Raw genomic sequence first — 20,809 nt, forward strand, 5'->3', positions numbered from 1 at the left:
GTAACGGGAGACTTGGAAATGGCAGAGATGCTTAATGACTTCTTTGTTTCGGTCTTCACTGAGAAGTCTGAAGGAATGTCTAATATAGTGAATGCTTATGGGAAGAGGGTAGGTTTAGAAGATAAAATAAAAAAAAGAGCAAGTAAAAAATCACTTAGAAAAGTTAGATGCCTGCAAGTCACCAGGGCCTGATGAAATGCATCCTAGAATACTCAAGGAGTTAATAGAGGAGGTATCTGAGCCTCTTGCTATTATCTTTGGGAAATCATGGGAGACAGGGGAGATTCCAGAAGACTGGAAGGGGGCAAATATAGTGCCCATCTATAAAAATGGAAATAAAAACAACCCAGAAAACTACAGACCAGTTAGTTTAACTTCTGTGCCAGGGAAGATAATGGAGCAGGTAATTAAATAAATCATCTGCAAACACTTGGAAGGTGGTAAGGTGATAGGGAATAGCCAGAATGGATTTGTAAAGAACAAATCGTGTCAAACTAATCTGATAGCATTCTTTGATAGGATAATGAGCCTTGTGGATAAGGGAGAAGCGGTGGATGTGATATACCTAGACTTTAGTAAGGCATTTGATACGGTCTCGCATGATATTCTTATAGATAAACTAGGAAAGTACAATTTAGATGGGGCTACTATAAGGTGGGTGCATAACTGGCTGGATAACCGTACTCACAGAGTAGTTATTAACGGCTCCCAATCCTGCTGGAAAGGTATAACAAGTGGGGTTCCGCAGGGGTCTGTTTTGGGACTGGCTCTGTTCAATATCTTCATCAACGATTTAGATGTTGGCATAGAAAGTACGCTTATTAAGTTTGCGGACGATACCAAACTGGGAGGGATTGCAACTGCTTTGGAGGACAGGGTCAAAATTCAAAATGATCTGGACAAATTGGTGAAATGGTCTGAGGTAAACAGGAAGAAGTTCAATAAATATAAATGCAAAGTGCTCCACTTAGGAAGGAACAATCAGTTCACACATACAGAATGGGAAGAGACTGTCTAGGAAGGAGTATGGCAGAAAGAGATCTAGGGGTCATAGTAGACCACAAGCTTAATATGAGTCAACAGTGTGATACTGTTGCAAAAAAAGCAAACGTGATTCTGGGATGCATTAACAGGTGTGTTGTAAACAAGACACGAGAAGTCATTCTTCCGCTTTACTGTGCGCTGGTTAGGCCTCAACTGGAGTATTGTGTCCAGTTCTGGGCACCGCATTTCAAGAAAGATGTGGAGAAATTGGAGAGGGTCCAGAGAAGAGCAACGAGAATGATTAAAGGTCTTGAGAACATGACCTATGAAGGAAGGCTGAAGGAATTGGGTTTGTTTAGTTTGGAAAAGAGAAGACTGAGGGGGGACATGATAGCAGTTTTCAGGTATCTAAAAGGGTGTCATCAGGAGGAAGGAGAGAACTTGTTCACCTTAGCCTCCAATGATAGAACAAGAAGCAATGGCCTTAAACTGCAGCAAGGGAGATTTAGGTTGGACATTAGGAAAAAGTTCCTAACTGTCAGGGTAGTTAAACACTGGAATAGATTGCCTAGGGAAGTTGTGGAATCTCCATCTCTGGAGATATTTAAGAGTAGGTTAGATAAATGTCTATTAGGGATGGTCTAGAGAGTATTTGGTCCTGCCATGAGGGCAGGGGACTGGACTCGATGACCTCTCGAGGTCCCTTCCAGTCCTAGAGTCTATGAGTCTATGAGAACAAACTGGAAGAAAGCTTGGAGATGGAAAAAAAAATTAGGGACTGAAGTTCCCCAAACTCTTCCCCAAAGGGAAGAGAGGAAAGGTTGAATTTTTCATCCAGTTCCCACCCAAATACTCAGGGAGAAGGGAGTGCAGGGAGGGATCTACTGCCAGGAGTTAGTCAGAATGGATAGGAAGTAGGACTGTCAATTCACTGTAGTTAAGTCAAGTGATTAACGCAAAAAAAAATTAACTAGATTGAAAAAAATGTCATGATTAATGGCAGTTTTAATCCCATGGTTGAACAATAATAGAATACCAATTTAAATTTACTATAAATAAATATGGATGTTTTTCTACATTTTCAAATATATTGATTTCAATTAAAATACAGAATACGAAGTGTACAGTGTTCACTTTATATTATTTTTTATTATATTTGAACTGTAATAAAGATTAACAAAATAAATAGTATTTTTCAATTCACATCATACAAGTAATGTAGTACAAGCTCTTTATCATACAAGTGCACCTTACAAATGTAGAATTATATGTGTTTATTTTACCTAATTGCACTCAAAACCAAAACAATGTAAAACCTTAGAACCTATAAGTCCACTCAGTTCTACCTCTTGTTCAGCCAACTGCTAAGACAAACAAGTTTGTTCACATTTATTTACAATGTCACCTGAAAGTGAGAATAGGCATTCACAGGGCAGTGCTGTAACTGACGTTGCAAGGTGTGACAGGTTGTCACCCCCAGGATGCAGCCTGGTAGCTGTGGGAATCGCTTTGGCCCCCATAACAATGAAGCTGGGCTGTTTTCTTTCACACTGCTCTGCTGGTGATTCAGCCAGCCTCTCCAGGCCCTGTTATCACCCAACATGACAGCAGATGGCGTCATACACTCCACTGAGCTACCTGAGTACTTTTCCTAAGCCACTCAAGGACAGACAACAACAGCCAATTTTCCAGCTCTCCAGCGTCAGACACTTGTTGGAGTATAAACACAGTATTATACTATCTTGCACTGCACAGGGATCAGTAAAATGCAAACTCATCAATATAGGTCACTTTCCCCTAGATGTGGGAAAGATATGCAAGAGCCTTAGTTTACAGAGCTGAGATTTTCCCAGACACTTCACTTAAAACACATTGGGTAAGGTAAGACATAAAACAAGTTTATTCACTACAGAAAGATCGATTTTTAAGTAACTATGTGTGACAGCAAACAGATCAAAGCAGATTAAACAAAAATGCAAACTAAGCCTAATGTACCAGAGAAATAGGATGCAAATTAGCAATTTCTCACTCTATCTGATGACACAAGTAGGCTCACAGATTCTTAAGGCACAGACTGCAATTGCTTTGCAGCCGGGGTTTCCCCTTCCCCATTTCAAGTCCTTTGTCTTTCAGAGCTTTTTTCAGGTATTGAGTTGTGGGGGAGTGAAGACCAGTCATAATGTCACTCCCTACCTTATATAGTCACTTCATATGGCGGGAACCCTTTGTTTCAAGCTAAATTTCCAGTCCAGCTTGTGGAAAAATACAGATACCAAAATGAAGTTCGACTGTCCTGTGGTCTGGTCACATGTCTTGCTGAGTCATAGCAGCTATTACTCATAGGCTGGCTGAACATTTACAGGAAGGCTAAGCAGCAAAGAATCCTGTGGCACCTTATAGACTAACAGACGTTTTGGAGCATGAGCTTTCGTGGGTGAATCCCCACTTTGTCGGATGCACGGCTACCCCTCTGATACAGGAAGGCTAAGCTATTCTATGGTCTATCATCTTTGCTGATGGGCCATCAGCACTACCTAGCTTCTTCATTGTTGTACCTGTGTGACGAACTGGGAATGTTCTTAATGTTTTCTCTGAATACTGTGTTGGTGCCTCAGTGTCCCCTATGCAGCTCCCCTTCCCCCTGCACACCGGAGCTCACGCTGGATCTGATGCTGTGACCAAAGCAAGGAGCTCACTGCCTGCCCACACTGAGACAGCAAGGGCAGTGCTGCCCACGGGAGGAGCTGAGACCCAGCTGAGTGGGGGGACACCCAGGCAGGGCAAGTCAGCTGCCAACCAGGTTTGCCTGGACCAGACATGCTGCTGGGAAGTGACTACACAGCAGGGTGAGAGCTACCAGGGACAGGGCTCAGAGGGGCTGTGACCCCAGGACCAGCCAGCGAGAGGGAGCAGGCCCCACTCCCTTCCCCAGCAGCTGAATTCGAGACCGAGCTGCGGAAGGATCCCTCCTAGGAGAAGCTGAGGGAACTTGCTGGCCACAGTGCTGCAAACCCCCTTGGGGAAGGCTGCAGGGACAGAGTCCTGCGGGAGAAGGGATTCCTGTACTGGGAATGGGCTCCCCAAGGGGAAGCTGAACTGGGGGAAATTGGGAGGCAGCGGGTGGTGCCCCAGGAATCCACAGGGTTCTTCCCTTTCGAGCTGCTGTATGGGAGGAGAGTGAGGGGACCCCTGGACTTAAAAGGGGAGGATTGAGAGAAGGGGGAAGACCCCCTGGTGGATCTCCTCCCTGAGGTGGGAGCCAATCTCCCCATCAGGTGTTCCCCATTCAGAGTCACTGGGAAAGCAGCCCAGAATCTGGAGAGAGAGGTCAAGGACATGCTGGCTTTAGATGTGATCCAGCCGTTTTACAGCCCATGGGCCTCACCCGTGGGGCTGGTCCCCAAAGGAGATAGGATGATCTGGTTTAGTGGGAACCATCAGAAGCTTAAAGCCATCGCAGTGTCTGATGCCGACCCCATGCCTAGGCCTGGGGAGATTCTAGACAAGCAGAGGGCAATGGAGAACTTGGCCCTGGCAGGCATTGATAACATGTGCATCTTTAGCCAGACCTGGGAGGAACAGGTGTCCCAGGTGAAGAGGGGCCGGGCTGTCTCAAGGACGTGGGACTGACGGTAAAAGCTGGAAAGTGTAAGGTGGGGACGGCAGAGGTGTTGTATCTGGGCCACAAGGTGGGAAGCGGCTGGCCAAGGCCAAGATGGCGACTCTTAACTAAGAGAGCCCAAATTGCAGACCAGGGTGCTGGGAGAAGACCCCATCCCAGTTTGAACCCCCGGGGTATTGGGATGGCAAAAGGGTACGGGCCGCATAAACCTTCCCACATGCGGCCTGCGAGTGCCATCAAGCACAACCGACCTAAGGGAGGGCGTGAGACTGGACTGTCCTGTTGTAACTCACACCAAGGAATGGGAGAGATGCTGAAGCATCCCTGGGAACGTTGGAGGGTTCAAACTTCCCCAGGTCACTGGCTGAAGTGACCTCGTTCAGTTCAGTCTTGAAGGGGGGAGAGATGTGACGAACTGGGAATGTTCTTAATGTTTTCTCTGAATACTGTGTTGGTGCCTCAGTGTCCCCTATGCAGTTCTTAATATCTAGGTGGTAGAATAAGGGTGTGAGATTGCTGCAGAGGAAGGGGCCAGTGCACCTAAATGCCTGGCACTCTGTCTCCTAGCAACTGATGGCCTGGGCCCCTTCTCTGCAAAGGTGCCAGCTGAAGGTGTTGGAGACAAAGAGGTCAGGTGACCTCCTGGTCCGGGAAAGGGGCTGAGCAGAGAGGAGGGACTGGAGGGGGTTGTTATTCTGGAGCTGGCTGGGGACGAGGAGTGAAGTGCAGACGTGGGGGTCTGGCTCACTGCCCCCAGAATGGACCCAGCCGAGAGGTCCGGTTCGTGGTACCTACAAGCTCTGTTTTAGACTGTGTTACTGTCATTGAATAAACTTCTGTTTTACTGGCTGGTTGAGAGTCACGTCTGACTGCTAAGTGGGGGTGCAGGACCCTCTGGCTTCCCCAGGACCCCGCTAGGGCGGGCTCGCTGTTGGAAGCGCACGGAGGGGCACATGCTGAATGCTCCAAGAAGAGACCCAGGAGGTAAATCTGTGTGAGCTTCTTGCCCTGCAGACAGTCTGCTCCGAGGGAGAGGAGGCTCCCCAAAGTTCTGACTGGCTTTGTGGGGAGCAGTTCAAGAGCATCACCCAGGGACTCCGTGACAACCTGAAAGGCTAGTTGTGGATGTTACCCAGAACAAGCACATTTGAAATACAGATACATAGTCAGTATTCATAACTCCAGATACAAAATTGATACATGCATACAAATAGGGTATTCATATTCAGAAAGCCATAACTTTTCCATAGACACCTCACAAGACACATCTTGTATCAGATGCATAATAATTATGCCACAATCATATAATTATATCACTATGATGAATATGGTGTGCCGTGTCACACAAGGTATTTACATGCCAGAGATGCAAAACATTCGTATGCACCTTCAAGTTTTGACTTTTTATCTTTTTTACCATGCAAATATTTGTAATAAAAAATAATATAAAGTGAGCAACTGTACATTTTGTATTCTGTGTTATCATTGACATCAAAAAGTAGAAAAATGTAGAAAAACATCCAAAATATTTATAATAAATTTAAATTGGTATTCTGTTTTAAGTGTGATTAAAACTGAATTAATCACAACTTTTTTTTAAACCTGTAATTTATTGCAATTATTTTTTTAATTGTTTGAAAGCCCAAGTAGGAAGTCATAAGCAATATCTGCCCTAAGGATATGACACTTGCAGGGGACAATCCTGAACCCAGAGAGCTCACAAGGTCTTTGTTGGGAATCCCAGCAGTTCCTTCAGGCACTAACAGTTTAACGACCCCTCACCTGTGCAGATGCCTCTCAGGATCTCTCTTTCCTCTGAGCCCTGGAGATCTGGGAAAAACAGCTCTTCCCCTTGTTCCAGCTGCAAGGTGACATCAGGTTTGGAAACTGGAAACCCTGCTCAGGAGAAAGAAGACAAGTGAGATCAGGTGAATTAATGGGACTTATGTCACACACACAAAAACTTATTTCAACCCCAGCCCATTTTAAATCAGTAAAATCTTGGAGCCAGCTCCCCAGATGCTCAAAGGTGCAGGACACTCTTATGAGGGATGTAACTGATCCCATATCTACTGGGAATGCACACAGCCAGACATTCATGATCAAAGGGACTCCTAAAATCCAGAGCAGCTAACTCCATGTCCCAGAAAGGGAAGACTCAAGACAGAGGGGAAGTTCCCTGGACCTGCCTCTTACTAACAGAGGCAGGACCACAGGCAGTGCAGGAGGGGAAAAGGCACGAGGTCTGACAGCTGAGGGAGGGGGCACCCAAAGAGACGAGGAAGGGCACAGAGAGACAACTTGCTCAGCCAATCACTATGACTCTCACACCCCTTCCTCCAGCTGCTCCACCCTTCCACACCTCTTGGGACCTGAGGAGAAACCACTACTTGTGTTCTCTCCTCCCCTCTCATTGCCATAGCACTCCTTGCTATCAGTTCCCCCAAATTTCCTGCTCCCCAACCACTTTCACCCCATCATCCCAATGTCTCAATTGTTCCTTGGTCCTGATTCCCAAGAGCTTCTGCCAGAAATGTGTCCCTTTGCTTCCTCCCTTTGCACCTCTATTTCCTGGGGCACCCGCTACCCAGCACCCATGCTTCCTTTTCGCTAACCAGCACCAACCCTTCCAGAAACTTGAGTTCTAATTCTTCCAGCCCTCTACGGCATCCTAACTCCTTATAGCAGCTGTTCCATGGCATCCCAACCCCTTACCACTGCTCTCAGCCCTCCAGGCTCACAGGAGTGCTTTGCCCCAAACCTTCCCATGCCTGGCTTTCCAACGCCCTCTCTCCCACTGCCCAGAGCCTCCCCATTATTATTTTATTATTTCTATTATTGCAGTGCCTAGTAGCGCTAGTCATGGACCAGGATCCTATTCTGATGGACATTCTACAAACACAGAACAAAAAACTGTCTCTGCCTCAATGATCTGACAATCTAGGAATAAAACAAGGGACAGATGGATACACACAGACATGGATGTGACACGGATGGCAATTTTCTTTAATGTCCTGTATCATCCTTACCAAATTAAGTCAAACCTTACTGAATAAATTTCAGTATCTTAGGAGTTCATAGCATTAAAAATATGTGTGCGCACTTATTACTGTGGAATGGTCTGTAATATCCCCGGGCAGAAGACCTGGCTAACATAAACACTAGGAAGTGTTATGAACTTCAAAGGACCCTTTGAAATAATGTTCTAGACAAGTTAAGTGGGATACATAGGAAATCCTTGACGGGAGGGGAAGGCAACTTCTCACCTGCACATCAAACCTATGGAAGCTGCACCCTCAGGAAGACAAGTTCACAGGCCCAAACTGGAGAAAAGGGTGACTTACAAATGCATGGGCATGCTTGTTCTAAGCTAACAACTGGTACCTTGTGACTACAGAAAACTCTTGGTGAGGTGTGAAGGTCTGTTCACCTGCCTGAGCCATTGATGGGGTTGGGATGATCTCTGGTAAGCTTATTAGCATGTGTATAGGTTTTTTTATTGTTTTTAATATGTTCTCTCTGTAATGTCTTTGCCTTGAGAATCACTGTTTGCTGGGAAAGGGCTGTATCGTAACTTAACTAGGGGCAGTTATGCTGTTCATTGCCTCTAAGGAAGGAAGGCAAAGCAGGCCTGCTGAGGAAGAGGATTTGCCTTAGTGGGGAATTCACACTGTAGGCAGGGAGCAGTGCAGCCTGGAGATACAAAAGTTACTAGGCAGAAAGATGTGGGTTTCTACCCAAGAGAGGTGCCAGCTGGGCAGCCTGAGAGTGGGTGCCCTTGCTGGACCACAGAGGGGGAAAACAGGTGCAATAGCCCTGAATAGTGACAGTGAGAGCACAAGGAAACAAGAAGACATTTGTCATCCTGATAGTGATCTCAGCACACAACCTGCCTAACCATTGTCATGTGTTTCTAGGCTTCATAGAACAAGGGAGTTGAATGGAGGGATGGGAAGGAGGATAACCAGGTAGGCCAGGGGATGTTTATGAGGAGTTCCTTCAAAGAGCACGGAGTAGCATGGGAGAAAGCCCAGAACCACAGAAATGTAATGGTGGAAGGGAGCTCAAGAAGTCATCCAGTCCAGCCCCCTAGTCTATGACAGTATTGCTTTGGATTTGAGGGTGTGTGTATTCCAGAACATGATCAAGCCAATTGCAAACATATTATGTACATTCAGCCACCATGAAGTAATGAAATAGACCACCACACAGTTAAGGCTTAATTTGGAGACACGAGCAAGGTCATATTTAGCTGGCAGTTTCTGCTAATCAGAATGGGAGGAGGGGACAGACAAGTAAACAACTCAGACTGAAAACCTTGGTGGTTGGAAAACCTTGAATCTGATGTTAGAAGTTTATTGAAAGTTAGGAAAAGTGATGAACCAGTAGGAGTCATTACGACCTATGTGTTTTGAAGAGGTTAGTTATAATAGAGTGTATTTTGGAGCAGTCCTCTTAAGTCATCTTGAAAGATGTTTTTCCTGAAACCCTTTCTCCCCGGCAGGTGAGCAACTGGCCACTATAAATCTGCTGTTAATGACTCAGTACCATTCCAGATGTTAGGTAAATATCTGGGATGTTCTAAACCTATTGCTTATGTCTGTGTGTCCTTAAATCTAATAAACTGCAGTGTTAGACAAGATCATGCTTACTTGCATTTAATTCTTGATCAGACAGAATTGCTGTGTTCCTACTGATTTATTACTGACACCATGTAGAGTGAAATAGTTAAGTTGCCCCTGCTGTGGGTTCTGAAAAGCCTGGATAAGAACAGGACCAAGAAAACATAGACCATCCCTCACAGATGTTTGTCTAACCTGCTTTTCAAAACTTCTAATGATGGGGAATCCACAACTTCACGTGGAAGCCTATTCCACAGCACAACTATCCTTATAGATTGAAACTTTTTCCTAATGTCTAACCTAAATCTCCATTGCTGTATAGTAAACTAATTAAGGACCTGGCTGAAGAGACAGGAGAAGTAGTAATGGGTTTGAACTGCAGCAAGGGAGATTTAGGCTAGACATCAGAAAAACTTCTTAATTGTAAGAGTAGTTAAGCAGTGGAACAAATTACCTAGGCTGGTTGTGGAATCTCTGCCATTGGACGTTTTTAAGAATAGGTTGGAAAAACTCTTGTACGGGATGGTCTAGATAATACTAGGGGTACGTCTATGCTACCCGCTGGATCGGCAGGTAGTAATCAATCTATCAGGGATCGATTTATTGCATCTCATCTAGATGCGATAAATTGATCCACAAATTGACGCCCGTACTCCCACCTCAGCAGGAGGAGAAGCAGCATCAATGGGGGAGCTGCAGCAGGTGACTCGCCGCAGTGAGGACGGCCAAGTAAGTCAAACTAAGATACTTTGACTTCAGCTACACAAATAGCGTAGCTGAAGTTGCATATCTTAGTTCGATCCCGCCCCCCAGTGTAGACCAGCCCTTAGTCCTCCCTCAGCACAGAGGAATGAATTGGATGACCTTCAAGGTCTCTTCCAGTCCCTCATTACTATTAGGGCTGTTGATTAATCACAGTTAACTCTCACGATTAACTCAAAAATGGTGACTAAAATAATCATGATTAATCGCAGTTTTAATCACACTGTTAAAGAACAGAATACCAACTGAAATTTGTTAAATATTTTTCTGTTTTCTATATTTTCAAATATATTGATTTCAATTACAACATAGAATTCAAAGTGTACAGTGCTCGCCTTATATCATTTTTTATTACAAATATTTGCACTGAAAAAGGATAAAAAGAAATATTTTTAATTCACCTCAGACAAGTACAGTAGTGCAATCTCTTTATCATGAAAGTGCAATTTACAAATGAAGATTTTATTATATAACTGCACTCAAAAACAAAATAATGTAAAACTTTAGAGCCTACAGGTCCACTCGGTCCTAAATCTTGTTCAGCCAATCGCTCAGACAAACAAGTTTACATTGTTACATTTACGGGAGATATTACTGCTGGCTTCTTATTTACAATGTCACCTGAAAGTGAAAACATGCATTTTTGGCAGTTTCCTAGCTGGCATTGCAAGGTATTTACGTGCCAGATATGCTAAATATTTGCATGCCCTTTCATGCTTCGACCACCATTTTAGAGGACATGCTTCCATGCTGATGATGTTCATTAAAAAAATAATACATTAATTAAATTTGCGACTGAATTCCTCGGGGGAGAATTGTATGTGTTCTGCTCTGTTTTACCTGCATTCTGCCACATATTTCATGTTATAGCAGTCTTGGATTATGACCCAGCACATGTTGTTCATTTTAAGAACACTTTCACTGCAGATTTGACAAAACCCAAAGATGGTACTGTGAGAGGGTCAAGCCAGATGGCTACAGGAGAGTGACAGAAGGTAGATACATTAGCTTTAGATTAAGCAGGTCCCTTTTCCCTGAGTAAGATAATGGGCTGTTCCAGAACAATCAGGAAGTTGCTAGAATCAATTAGGACAGGCAGGCTAATCAGGGCATCTGATTTAAAAAGGACCTCACTTCAGTTAGTGAGGTGTGTGTGAGACGCTGGGAGCAAGAGGCGTGCAAGGAGCTGAGAGTAGGAAGGCGTACTGCTGGAGGACAGAGGAGTATAAGTGTCATCAGGAGGAAAGTCTGGTGGTGAGGACAAAGAAGATGTTGGGAGGAGGTCATGAGGAAGTAGCCCAGGGAGTTGTAGCTGTCACTCAGCTGTCACAGGAAACACTGTAGACAGCTGCGATCCACATGGCCCTGGGCTGGAACCCGGAGTACAGCGTGGGCCCGAGTTTCCCCCATCCCCACACCTCCCTATTTGATACAAAAGGAACTTACCTGGACTGTGGGTCCCACCAGAGGGGAAGGTCCCTGGCCTGTCCCCCGACCCACTAGGTGGGGGTCAGCAGAGACTGTGGGGATTGTTCTCCTCCCTTTCCCCAAGCTGGCCAGTGATGAGGTTAGCTGAGTGAATGGCAGGTTTGAGCCACTAGCAAAAGTGGCCAAACTGAGGGCTGCCGTCAATCTCTGAGGTGACCAAATCTGCACATAAGTGCACCCAAGCAGAGGAGGAATTTTGTCACAGAACCAATGTGAGATTTCTAAAGATAGCTACAGCACTTGACCCAAGGATTAAGGATCTGAAAGTGCTTTCCAAAATCTGTGAGGGACGAGGTGTGGGAGTATGCTTTCAGAAGTCTTAAAAGAGCAATACTCCAATGTGGAAACTACAGAATCCGAACCACCAAAAAAGAAAAGCAACCTTCTGCTGGGGGCATCTGACTCGGATGATGAAAATAAACATGAGTTGGTCTACACTGCTTTGGATAGTTATTGAGCAGAACCAGTCATCAGCATGGACATATGTTCTTTGGAACGGTAGCTGAAGCATGAAGGCACATATGAATCTTCAGCGCATCTGGCATGTAAATATGTTGCGATGCTGGCTACAACAGTGCCATGCAAATGAGGAGCCCAGAGACCTCAATGTCATATGGACTGCAGCTTCAGGAAACCCGGTAGGAAGTGACCCACAGAGGGAGAGTGAGTGGTATCTCCCACCCATGTAAGGTCAGCATGTTGCAACTGGATTCCACACTGACCCAGTGGCAGACCACACTGCCACTGTTAGGACTCTGGGTTGGGACCCAGTGGAGTTGGGCGGGCCTGGGTCCCCCTACCATGGCTGCCAGTGCAAGTCTGTGGATTCAGGCTGAGAGGATGTCTCCCAGCAGCAGTGCAGTCATTACTATAAGGTGCTACTTACAAGACTTTGCCTTTTGTAGGGTGATTCCCACAGCTCCACTTCTCTGAAACAGGCCCTGCTGAAGGCAGCACTCCTTTGTAACATGATGGCACTTCAGTCAGTCCAAATGATTTCAGACTGCTTGCATACACCATCTCTTTGGGGTGCTGCAGCCAATAGGTATTTGCAGCAACCCAAGACAGTCTTTTCAGAACAAGACCGCATTGTTTAGGCAACTGGAACCCAGGATTTACAGATCTCTTGGTTAGTTCAGTAAAGCAAAACTGAATTCTATATTCATTTTGGCAGAGTCATCTGCCCAGCTTTTCCAAAGCCGCCTCAATTTCATCTCTCTCTCTCTCTCTCTCTCTCTCTGTCTCCTTGTCTCAGTCTTTTTTCCCTGGATAGCAGTAAACTTAAAGCCCAGTTGGTTTGTATCCTAGTTCCTATGTCCCAAAAGTGCAGTGCAGTTGTGTTCCCATGTTCTGCTTCCCTTGGATCCCAGTCATTACACATTAATGCCCAGTCTGAGACTTCCATTATCCAGCATGCTTCATTCACATGTGGACTGTTCTTGATTAGTGTATCCATATAAATTGAGACAGGCCTATTGTGACACGTGGCCAGCAAGGGTTAAGCAGCTTGTTGGCTAACTGACCCAGATTCAACCTTTAGAGACATGTTAGAAAAGTATGTAAATGGTATTTAGGGCCATTCCATGTAAGACTGGCTAGAACTTTGAAATGCAAACCTGTATTGTTAGAGAATTAGAGGTCATACTAATTGTACGTTTACTTTTATCTTGTTAGATGTTAGCCATGCAAACAGACAGTTTCTGTCCATTACTATAGCTATAGATTCAGAGATCAAACAGGAATATTAATATTTAGACGAATCTTGAATGAAATAATGAGATTATCAAACTTTAAATAGACATACAGACAAACTACCTTATGTTAAGCCATGTGGTTAATTACCCGTGGTGTTAAGGAAAATAGAAGGTTACTTCAAAGGCCTATTGTTCACCCAGAACTGTATGATCAAGAGGCTCCCAGAAAACTGTATAAAAACTCTTGGGACCTGATACTTTCATCTCAGATCTGCTTGATGCTTTATGCAGAGGACACTTCAGTCATAAGACTGAGCTCTCCAGTCTTACCTGGATCATCCTGGATATGAACATTGGACTATAATCTATTGACTAATTCTGAAAGAACTCTTTGCAACTATAAAGCTCATCATCTCTACTATTAAACTGAACTCATGTCTTTGTGCATACTGATCTTTTAACCAATAGTCTCTTTTCTTTTAAAATAAATTTTAGTTTACTTCATAAGAATTGGCTTTGAGTATGTATTTGGGTAAGATCTGAAACATTCATTAACCTGGGAGGTAATGTGACTGGTCCTCTGGGATTGGTAGAATTTTCTTATATGATTAAGATTTTCAGTAATCCTCATCACATTTGACTTCGGTGTCTGGGGGGAAGCCCAAGGTTGGGTTGCTATAACGGAACTGTGTTTTGGCTTCTGTCACAAACAGATAGTTAAGGGTTAATGCCTCTTTTACCTGTAAAGGGTTAAGAAGTACACCTAGCCTAGCTGACACTTGACCAGAGGAACCAATGGGGGAACAAGATGTTTCAAAAGGAAGGAGGGAAGTTTCCTTTGTTTAGTCAGTTTTTCAGTTTCAGTCTGAGGCCACGTCTACACCACAGAATAAAATCGAAATTATTAAAACCGGTTTTATAAAACAGGTTTTATAAAATCGATTTTACGCGTCCACACTAGGGCACATTACTTCGGTGGTGTGCGTCCATGGTCCCAGGCTACCATCGATTTCCGGAGCGTTGCACTGTGGGTACTTATCCCATAGTTCCTGCAGTCTTCCCTGACCCTTGGAATTATGGGTTACTACCCCAGTGCCTGATGGGGCAAAAATCACTGTCGTGGGGGGTTCTGGGTACAGCCTCACCCCCTCCCTTCCTGAAAGCAGCAGACAGCCATTTCACGCCTTTTTTACTGGGTGAACTGAGAGCAAACGCCATAGCACAGCAAGCATGGACCCTGCTCTGATCAGTAGCGCGATCGTGGGCGTTGTAAACAGCTCATGCATTCTCGTGCTGTCTATGGTGAACCATGAACTGCAAACGCAGGAGAGGAGGAGGCAGCTACGGCAGCACGGCGACGAGAGTGATGAGGACCTGGAGACTGATTTCTCCCTAACCGCGGGCCCCCGCGCTTTGGAGCTCCTGATGGTAATGGGGGAGGTTCTACCCATTGCTCGCCGATTTTGGGCCCGGGAAACAAGCACAGACTGGTGGGACCGCATAGTTTTGCAGGTGTGGGACGATTCACAGTGGCTGCGGAACTTTCGCATGCGTAAGAGCACTTTCTTTGAACTTTGTGACTTGCTTTCCCCTGCCCTGAAACGCCATAATACCAGGATGAGAGCAGCCCTCACAGTGGAGAAGCGAGTGGCAATAGCCCTCTGGAAGCTTGCAACGCCAGACAGCTACCGGTCAGTCGGGAATCAATTTGGAGTGGAAAATCTACTGTGGGGGCTGCTGTGTTGCAAGTAGCCAAAGCAATCATTAAGCTGCTGCTACGAAAGGGTGTGACTCTGGGAAACGTGCAGGTCATAGTGGATGGCTTTGCTGCAATGGGATTCCCTAACTGTGGGGGGGGGCCATAGATGGAACCCATATCCCTATCTTGGCACCGGAGCACCAGGGCACCCAGTACATAAACCGCAAGGGGTACTTTTCAATGGTGCTGCAAGTACTGGTGGATCACAAGGGACGTTTCACCAACATCCACGTGGGATGGCCAGGAAGGATTCATGACGCTTGTGTCTTCAGAAGCACTACTCTGTTTAAACGGCTGCAGGAAGAGACTTACTTCCCAGACCAGAAAATAACAGTTGGGGATGTTGAAATGCCTGTAGTTATCCTGGGGGACCCAGCCTACCCCTTGATGCCATGGCTCATGAAGCCATACACAGGCAGCCTGGACAGTGGTCAGGAGCTGTTTAACTACAGGCTGAGCAAGTGCAGAATGGTGGTAGAATGTGCACTTGGCCGTCTAAAAGGGCGCTGGAGAATGTTACTCAGTCGCTCAGACCTCAGCCAAACCAATGTCCCCTTTGTTATTGCTGCTTGCTGTGTGCTCCACAATCTCTGTGAGAGTAAGGGGGAGACCTTTGTGGCGGGGTGGGAGGCTGAGGCAAATCACCTGGCCACTGATTACGCGCAGTCAGACACCAGGGCGATTAGAAGATAACACCAGGAAGCGGTGCGCATCAGAGAAGCCTTGAAAACGAGTTTCGTCATGAGCCACGGTATGGTGTGACTGCTGTGTTTGTTTCCCCTTCATGAACCTCCCCCCTGTTTTGACTCCTGCTGCAATCAACCTACCCCCCCCTTCCATTACAGCTTGCTTATGGAAATAAAGTTACTATCGTTTAAAAAGCTTGTATTCTTTATTAAAAGTCATTCCCTGTAAGCAACCCACCCTCCCACTTGCTTTAAAAAGCATGTAATTATAAGAAGAGTAAGAGAAATAACAAGGTACCCCGGGAGTGGTTTGGGAGGAGGATAGGAGGGAAGAAAAAGGCCATTAAGGACATTTCAATGTAATGACAGCCTTTTGGTTGGACTGTCCACGGGGGTGGAGTGGGCGGGTGCAGAAAGCCTTCCCCCACGCGTTCTTACACCTCTGGGTGTGGAAGATATGGAACATGGTGAGTACTGAGGGAGGTTAAACATGGGCTGGAGTGGCACTCTGTGACCCCGCAGCTCTTCCACCAGACTTCGGAGGATGTCAGTTTGATCGTGCAGCAGCTCCAGCATTGCATTCCGCCACCGCTGATCTTGCTGCCTACACCTCTGATCTTCCTGCCGCCACATCTCATCTCGAGCGTCCCTCCTGTCCTCACATTCACTGGCATCTTTCTTGTACTTTGCTACCACATCCATCCACTCCCCCAGATGAGCTCTTTCATTGCGGGTTATTGCCATGATTTCTGTGAACATTTCATCCCGTGTCCTCTTCTTCCTCCTCCTTATCTGAGCTAGCCTTCGGGCTGGAGTAGGGAGGCTTGAAAAATTTGCAGTTGCATGAGTGGGGGAAAAGAGTGATAGAAGGATCATAAGAGATACATTTCACAGAACAATGGTTATACTCTTTCACAGTGAACTACACTATTCACTGTACGTTAGCACATGTCACTTCACTACAAGGTCGCCTTTGGATTCTTTTAGTATTTAGTGCCTGCGGCTGTGGTGTAACAGATCAACACAGACTCAGGTCCGGGGATTACAATTCAGCTTGCAGGCGGTCATGGTAAGGCCTACATCTAAAATGGCAGATCACCCTCTCTCTTCCCCCTGCCCCCCCCCCCACCGCGTGGCTATTAGCAGGTAAAATTCCTGCTGGCCAGCCAACTGCTAAATAGCACATCTTTTGCTTTTTTTCTTATGCCTTTAGAAGGAGCAGCAGAGGAAATACTGTGAATTGTGTTCCCCCCCACTCCGCATGTCTGCTGCAATGGCAGACCACTGAAACCCTCTCCCCCCCACCTTCCCCCCCCCCCACTGCGTGGCTATTAGCAGGGAAAATTCCTGCTGGCCAAATGCGAAAAAGCTCAGCGCCATTAAAGACACTTCCTCGTAGGAATGGGCAGCTTTTTCCCTTCCCCCCGCATGGCTACCTGCAAGGGAAGGATTTCTTTTAAGCTGCACGAAAGCATCACCGTAGGAATGGTCATCTCTGTCCCCTTAATAAAATACATTAATTTTTACCAGGTGACCATGAACGATATCACTCTCCTGAGGATTACAGACAGAGAGAAAGAAATTATGCTTCTTGAATGCCAGCAATCCCCGGGACCATACGCAGCTAGGCTTTGTCATGCAATGATACCCGATTACGTGCTCCAGGCATGGCGTGGTAAAGTTTCGTACCATGGAGGACGGAATAAGGCTGCCCTGCCCAGAAACCTTCTGAAAAGGCTTTTGGAGTACCTCCAGGAGATGTCCCTGGAGGATTTCCGCTCCATCCCCAGACATGTTAACAGACTTTTCCAGTAACTGTAATGCCAGCTAATGCATGCAAGCCCTCATGGCAAATCAATCATTAAAAAACGCTTGCTTTTAAACTATGTTTTATATTTACAAAGGTACACTCACCAGAGGTTGCTTCCATGGCTTCACTGTCTGGGCTAGTGGCTTGGGAGGGCTGGGAGTTTAATTCTGTCTGGGTCACGAAAAGCTCCTGGCTGTTGAGGAGAATGGAGTGCTGTGTGCTTTCAGCAAGGTCGTCCTCCTCTTCCTCCTCGTCATCTTCCCCCTCCGCTGAATCCTCATCCATGGGTGAGATTATTACCCCCACCTCAGAATCCACGGACAAGGGGGGGCTTGTCGTGGCGTAGCCCCCTAAAATTGTATGCAGCTCAGCGTAGAAGCGGCATGTTTTTGGCCCAGATCCAGATCTGCCATTTGCTGCTTTGGTTTTCTGGTAGGTTTGTCTGAGCTCCTTCACTTTAACTCTGCACTGCACTGAGTCCCTGGTATGGCCTCTCTGCCTCATGGCATTAGAAATTTTTTCAAAAGTTTTTTCATTTCATCTTCTGGAATGCAGTTCTGATAGCACAGAATCTTCTCCCCATACAGCGATCAGATCCAATAACTCCTGTGTGGTCCACGCTGGAGCTCTTTTCCTATTCTCAGGAAACTGCATTGTTACCTGTGCTGCTGAGAGCTCCACGCTGGCCAAACAAGAAATGCAATTCAAAAGTTCGCGGGGCTTTTCCTGTATACCTGGCCAGTGCAGTAGAGTTCATTTACCTGTCCAGAGCGGCCACTGGTGCACTGTGGGATACCTCCCGGAGGCCAATAACTTCGATTTCCGTCCACACTAACCCTAAATCGATTTAGTAATATCGATTTTAGGGTTACTCCTCTCGGGCAGGAGTACAGAAATCGATTTTAAGAGCCCTTAAAATCGATTTAAAGTGCCTTGTAGTGTGGACGGGTACAGCGTTAAATCAATTTAATGCTGTTTAAATCAATTTAACGTTGTAGTGTGGACCGGGCCTGAGTGAAAAAGATCAAGGAACCAGCCTCTTATCAGAGTAGTACGTTTTAGAAAGGAATAAATAGGTTTATGTTTATTTTTTTGTAACCCGTCTTGTGCAATTAGAGAAATAGTCAAATTGGGTATTTGGGTATTTTTTGTGTAACTAAGTTTTTGCCCAGGGGAACATCCTCTGTGTTTTGAATCTGTTGTCTGTGAGAGTAGCTGGTATGCTAATTTCTCCCAGAGGGTTTTCTTTTACCTTTCTTTTCTTTAATTAAAAGCCTTTTTTTTTTTTAAATAACCTGATTGATTTTTCCTTGTTTTTAGATTCAAGGGGGTTGGATCTGGCTCCACCAGGAGTTGGTGGGAGAAAGGAGGGGGGATGGCTAATTTCTCCTTGTTTTAAGATCCAAGGGGTTTGGATCTGTGCTCACCAGGAAAATGGTGAAGTCTCTCAAGGCTACCCAGGGAAGGGAGTGCGTGGGGGTGGTGGCAGCCAGACCAGATCTAAGCTGTTAATTGAGCTTAGAGCTTCTCATGCAGGTCCCCCACATCTGTACCCTAAAGTTCAGAGTGGCGAAGAAACCTTGACAGCTTCTGTGCAACCAGTAAGGTATTGTAGAAGCTGTTTTCTGCTGGCTTGGTAAATCTAAGTATCGGAATATCTACCAGCTTTGGGGTTCACCCGCCCCATGCTTTGCAGTTTGCCCTAATTGAGTAACCTCAGTGTGGCCCCTCTGGGACCCTGGTCACACCTATGTTACTTAAAGAGTAATTATGTCCCCATCCCAGAAGAGGAATTAATTCCTTCACAACCAATGGCTAACAAAGCAAAGTGAGAGGGAAGCTGATCCATGAACATTTTTTCATTAAAACAACTACTAAATAAATCCCCATTCTCCAGAGGTCAAAGCAGAGGGCTAGGATAATGAATCATAAAAATCACAGATACGCAAGAGTAAAATTACCTCAAGATGTCAGCTAATCAATCCTCCAGCCCTGAGGCAGGACCAAAGATACACAGATCATGGCTGATAGGTATTTGTCTAACCCATTCTTAAAAACATCCAGGGACTGGGACTCCACAACCTCTAGGTAACCTATCCCAGTACTTACCTATCCTCACAGTTGGAAAGTTTTTTCCTAATATCCAACCTAACAACCGTGACTATATATTAAGACAATTACTACTTCTCCTACCCCAGTGCACCTGAAGAACAGTTGATCATCCTCTGTACAACAGCCCTTAACATATGAGGACTGTTATCAGGTCCTTCCCTCCCCAGTCTTCTTTTCTCAAGACTAAACATGACAGTTTCTTTCAACTTTTCCTCACAGGTCACATTTGAGGATAGTGAGCTAGCTCTGTGGATGTTGAATTCTCCCAGGGGAGCCAGCTGAGGTCACTCAATTAGGGTGAACTGCAAAGAATGAGGCAAGCACTCCCCAAAACTGGTGGATATTCCAATATTTAGATTTACCAAGCCAGCAGAAAACAGCTTCTATTATACCTCACTGGTTACTCAGAAGTCAACCACACAGTTCCCTTAAAGTAATCCAGCCTCAGGTCCCCACCTAGACACCCAAGTCAAATATGATGAGGAGTAACAAAAATCTTATTCATCATATAAAAAAAGGCCTACCAATCCCATTACATCCCAGGTTAATGAATATTCCAGATCTTACCCAAATACACGCTTACAGCCAATTCTTATTAACTGAACTAAAAAAATGTTTAAAAAGAAAATATAGGTTAAAAGATCAGCATACATACAGACATGAGTATAATCTTGAAACTCAGATTCATAGAGATAGTGAGCTTTGTAGTTACAAAAAGTTATTTTAGAATTTTAGCCCATAGGTTATAGTCTAATGTCCAATATCATATTCAGGATATTCCAGTTTAGGACTGGGGTCTCAATCCTTATGTCTTAGACTTCCCCTGCATGAAACCTCAAGCAGATGTGAAATGACAGGATCAGGACCTAAGGGTCTTTTATACAGTTTTCTAGCATCCACTTGACCATACAGTCCTGGGTAAACATTAGGCTTTTGATGTAACTTTCCGTTTCCTAAACCTCACCAGTAATTAACGGATTAACATAAGATAACTACTTATCCATTAAGCAGTTTATCACAAATTTTAAAGAGACATATAGACAAGGACATTATTTCACCCAAGATTCATCTGAACGTTAATATTCCCCTTTGATCTCTGAATCAATAGCTATAGTGATCGACAGGAACTATCTGTACATGGCTAGCATCCATAAGTAAACACACACACTTAGTATCACTTCTAACAACATAGGTTTGCATTTCAAAGTTCTAGCCTGTTTAGTATAGAATGGCCCTAATTACTATTTGCATACTTTCTAACATGTCTTTA

The 20,809-nt window shown here is 45.2% G+C and overlaps 1 protein-coding gene across 3 annotated transcripts in view; it reads right to left on the reverse strand.

The window, feature by feature from the left end:
• The window catches only part of LOC127033608 (zinc finger protein 420-like), a 512,279-nt gene that overhangs the window by 461,112 nt on the left and 30,358 nt on the right, over window positions 1–20,809 (reverse strand). The window lies entirely within an intron of this gene.

The sequence above is a fragment of the Gopherus flavomarginatus genome, chromosome 13 (assembly GCF_025201925.1).
Source record: "Gopherus flavomarginatus isolate rGopFla2 chromosome 13, rGopFla2.mat.asm, whole genome shotgun sequence".
Taxonomy (NCBI): domain Eukaryota; kingdom Metazoa; phylum Chordata; order Testudines; family Testudinidae; genus Gopherus; species Gopherus flavomarginatus.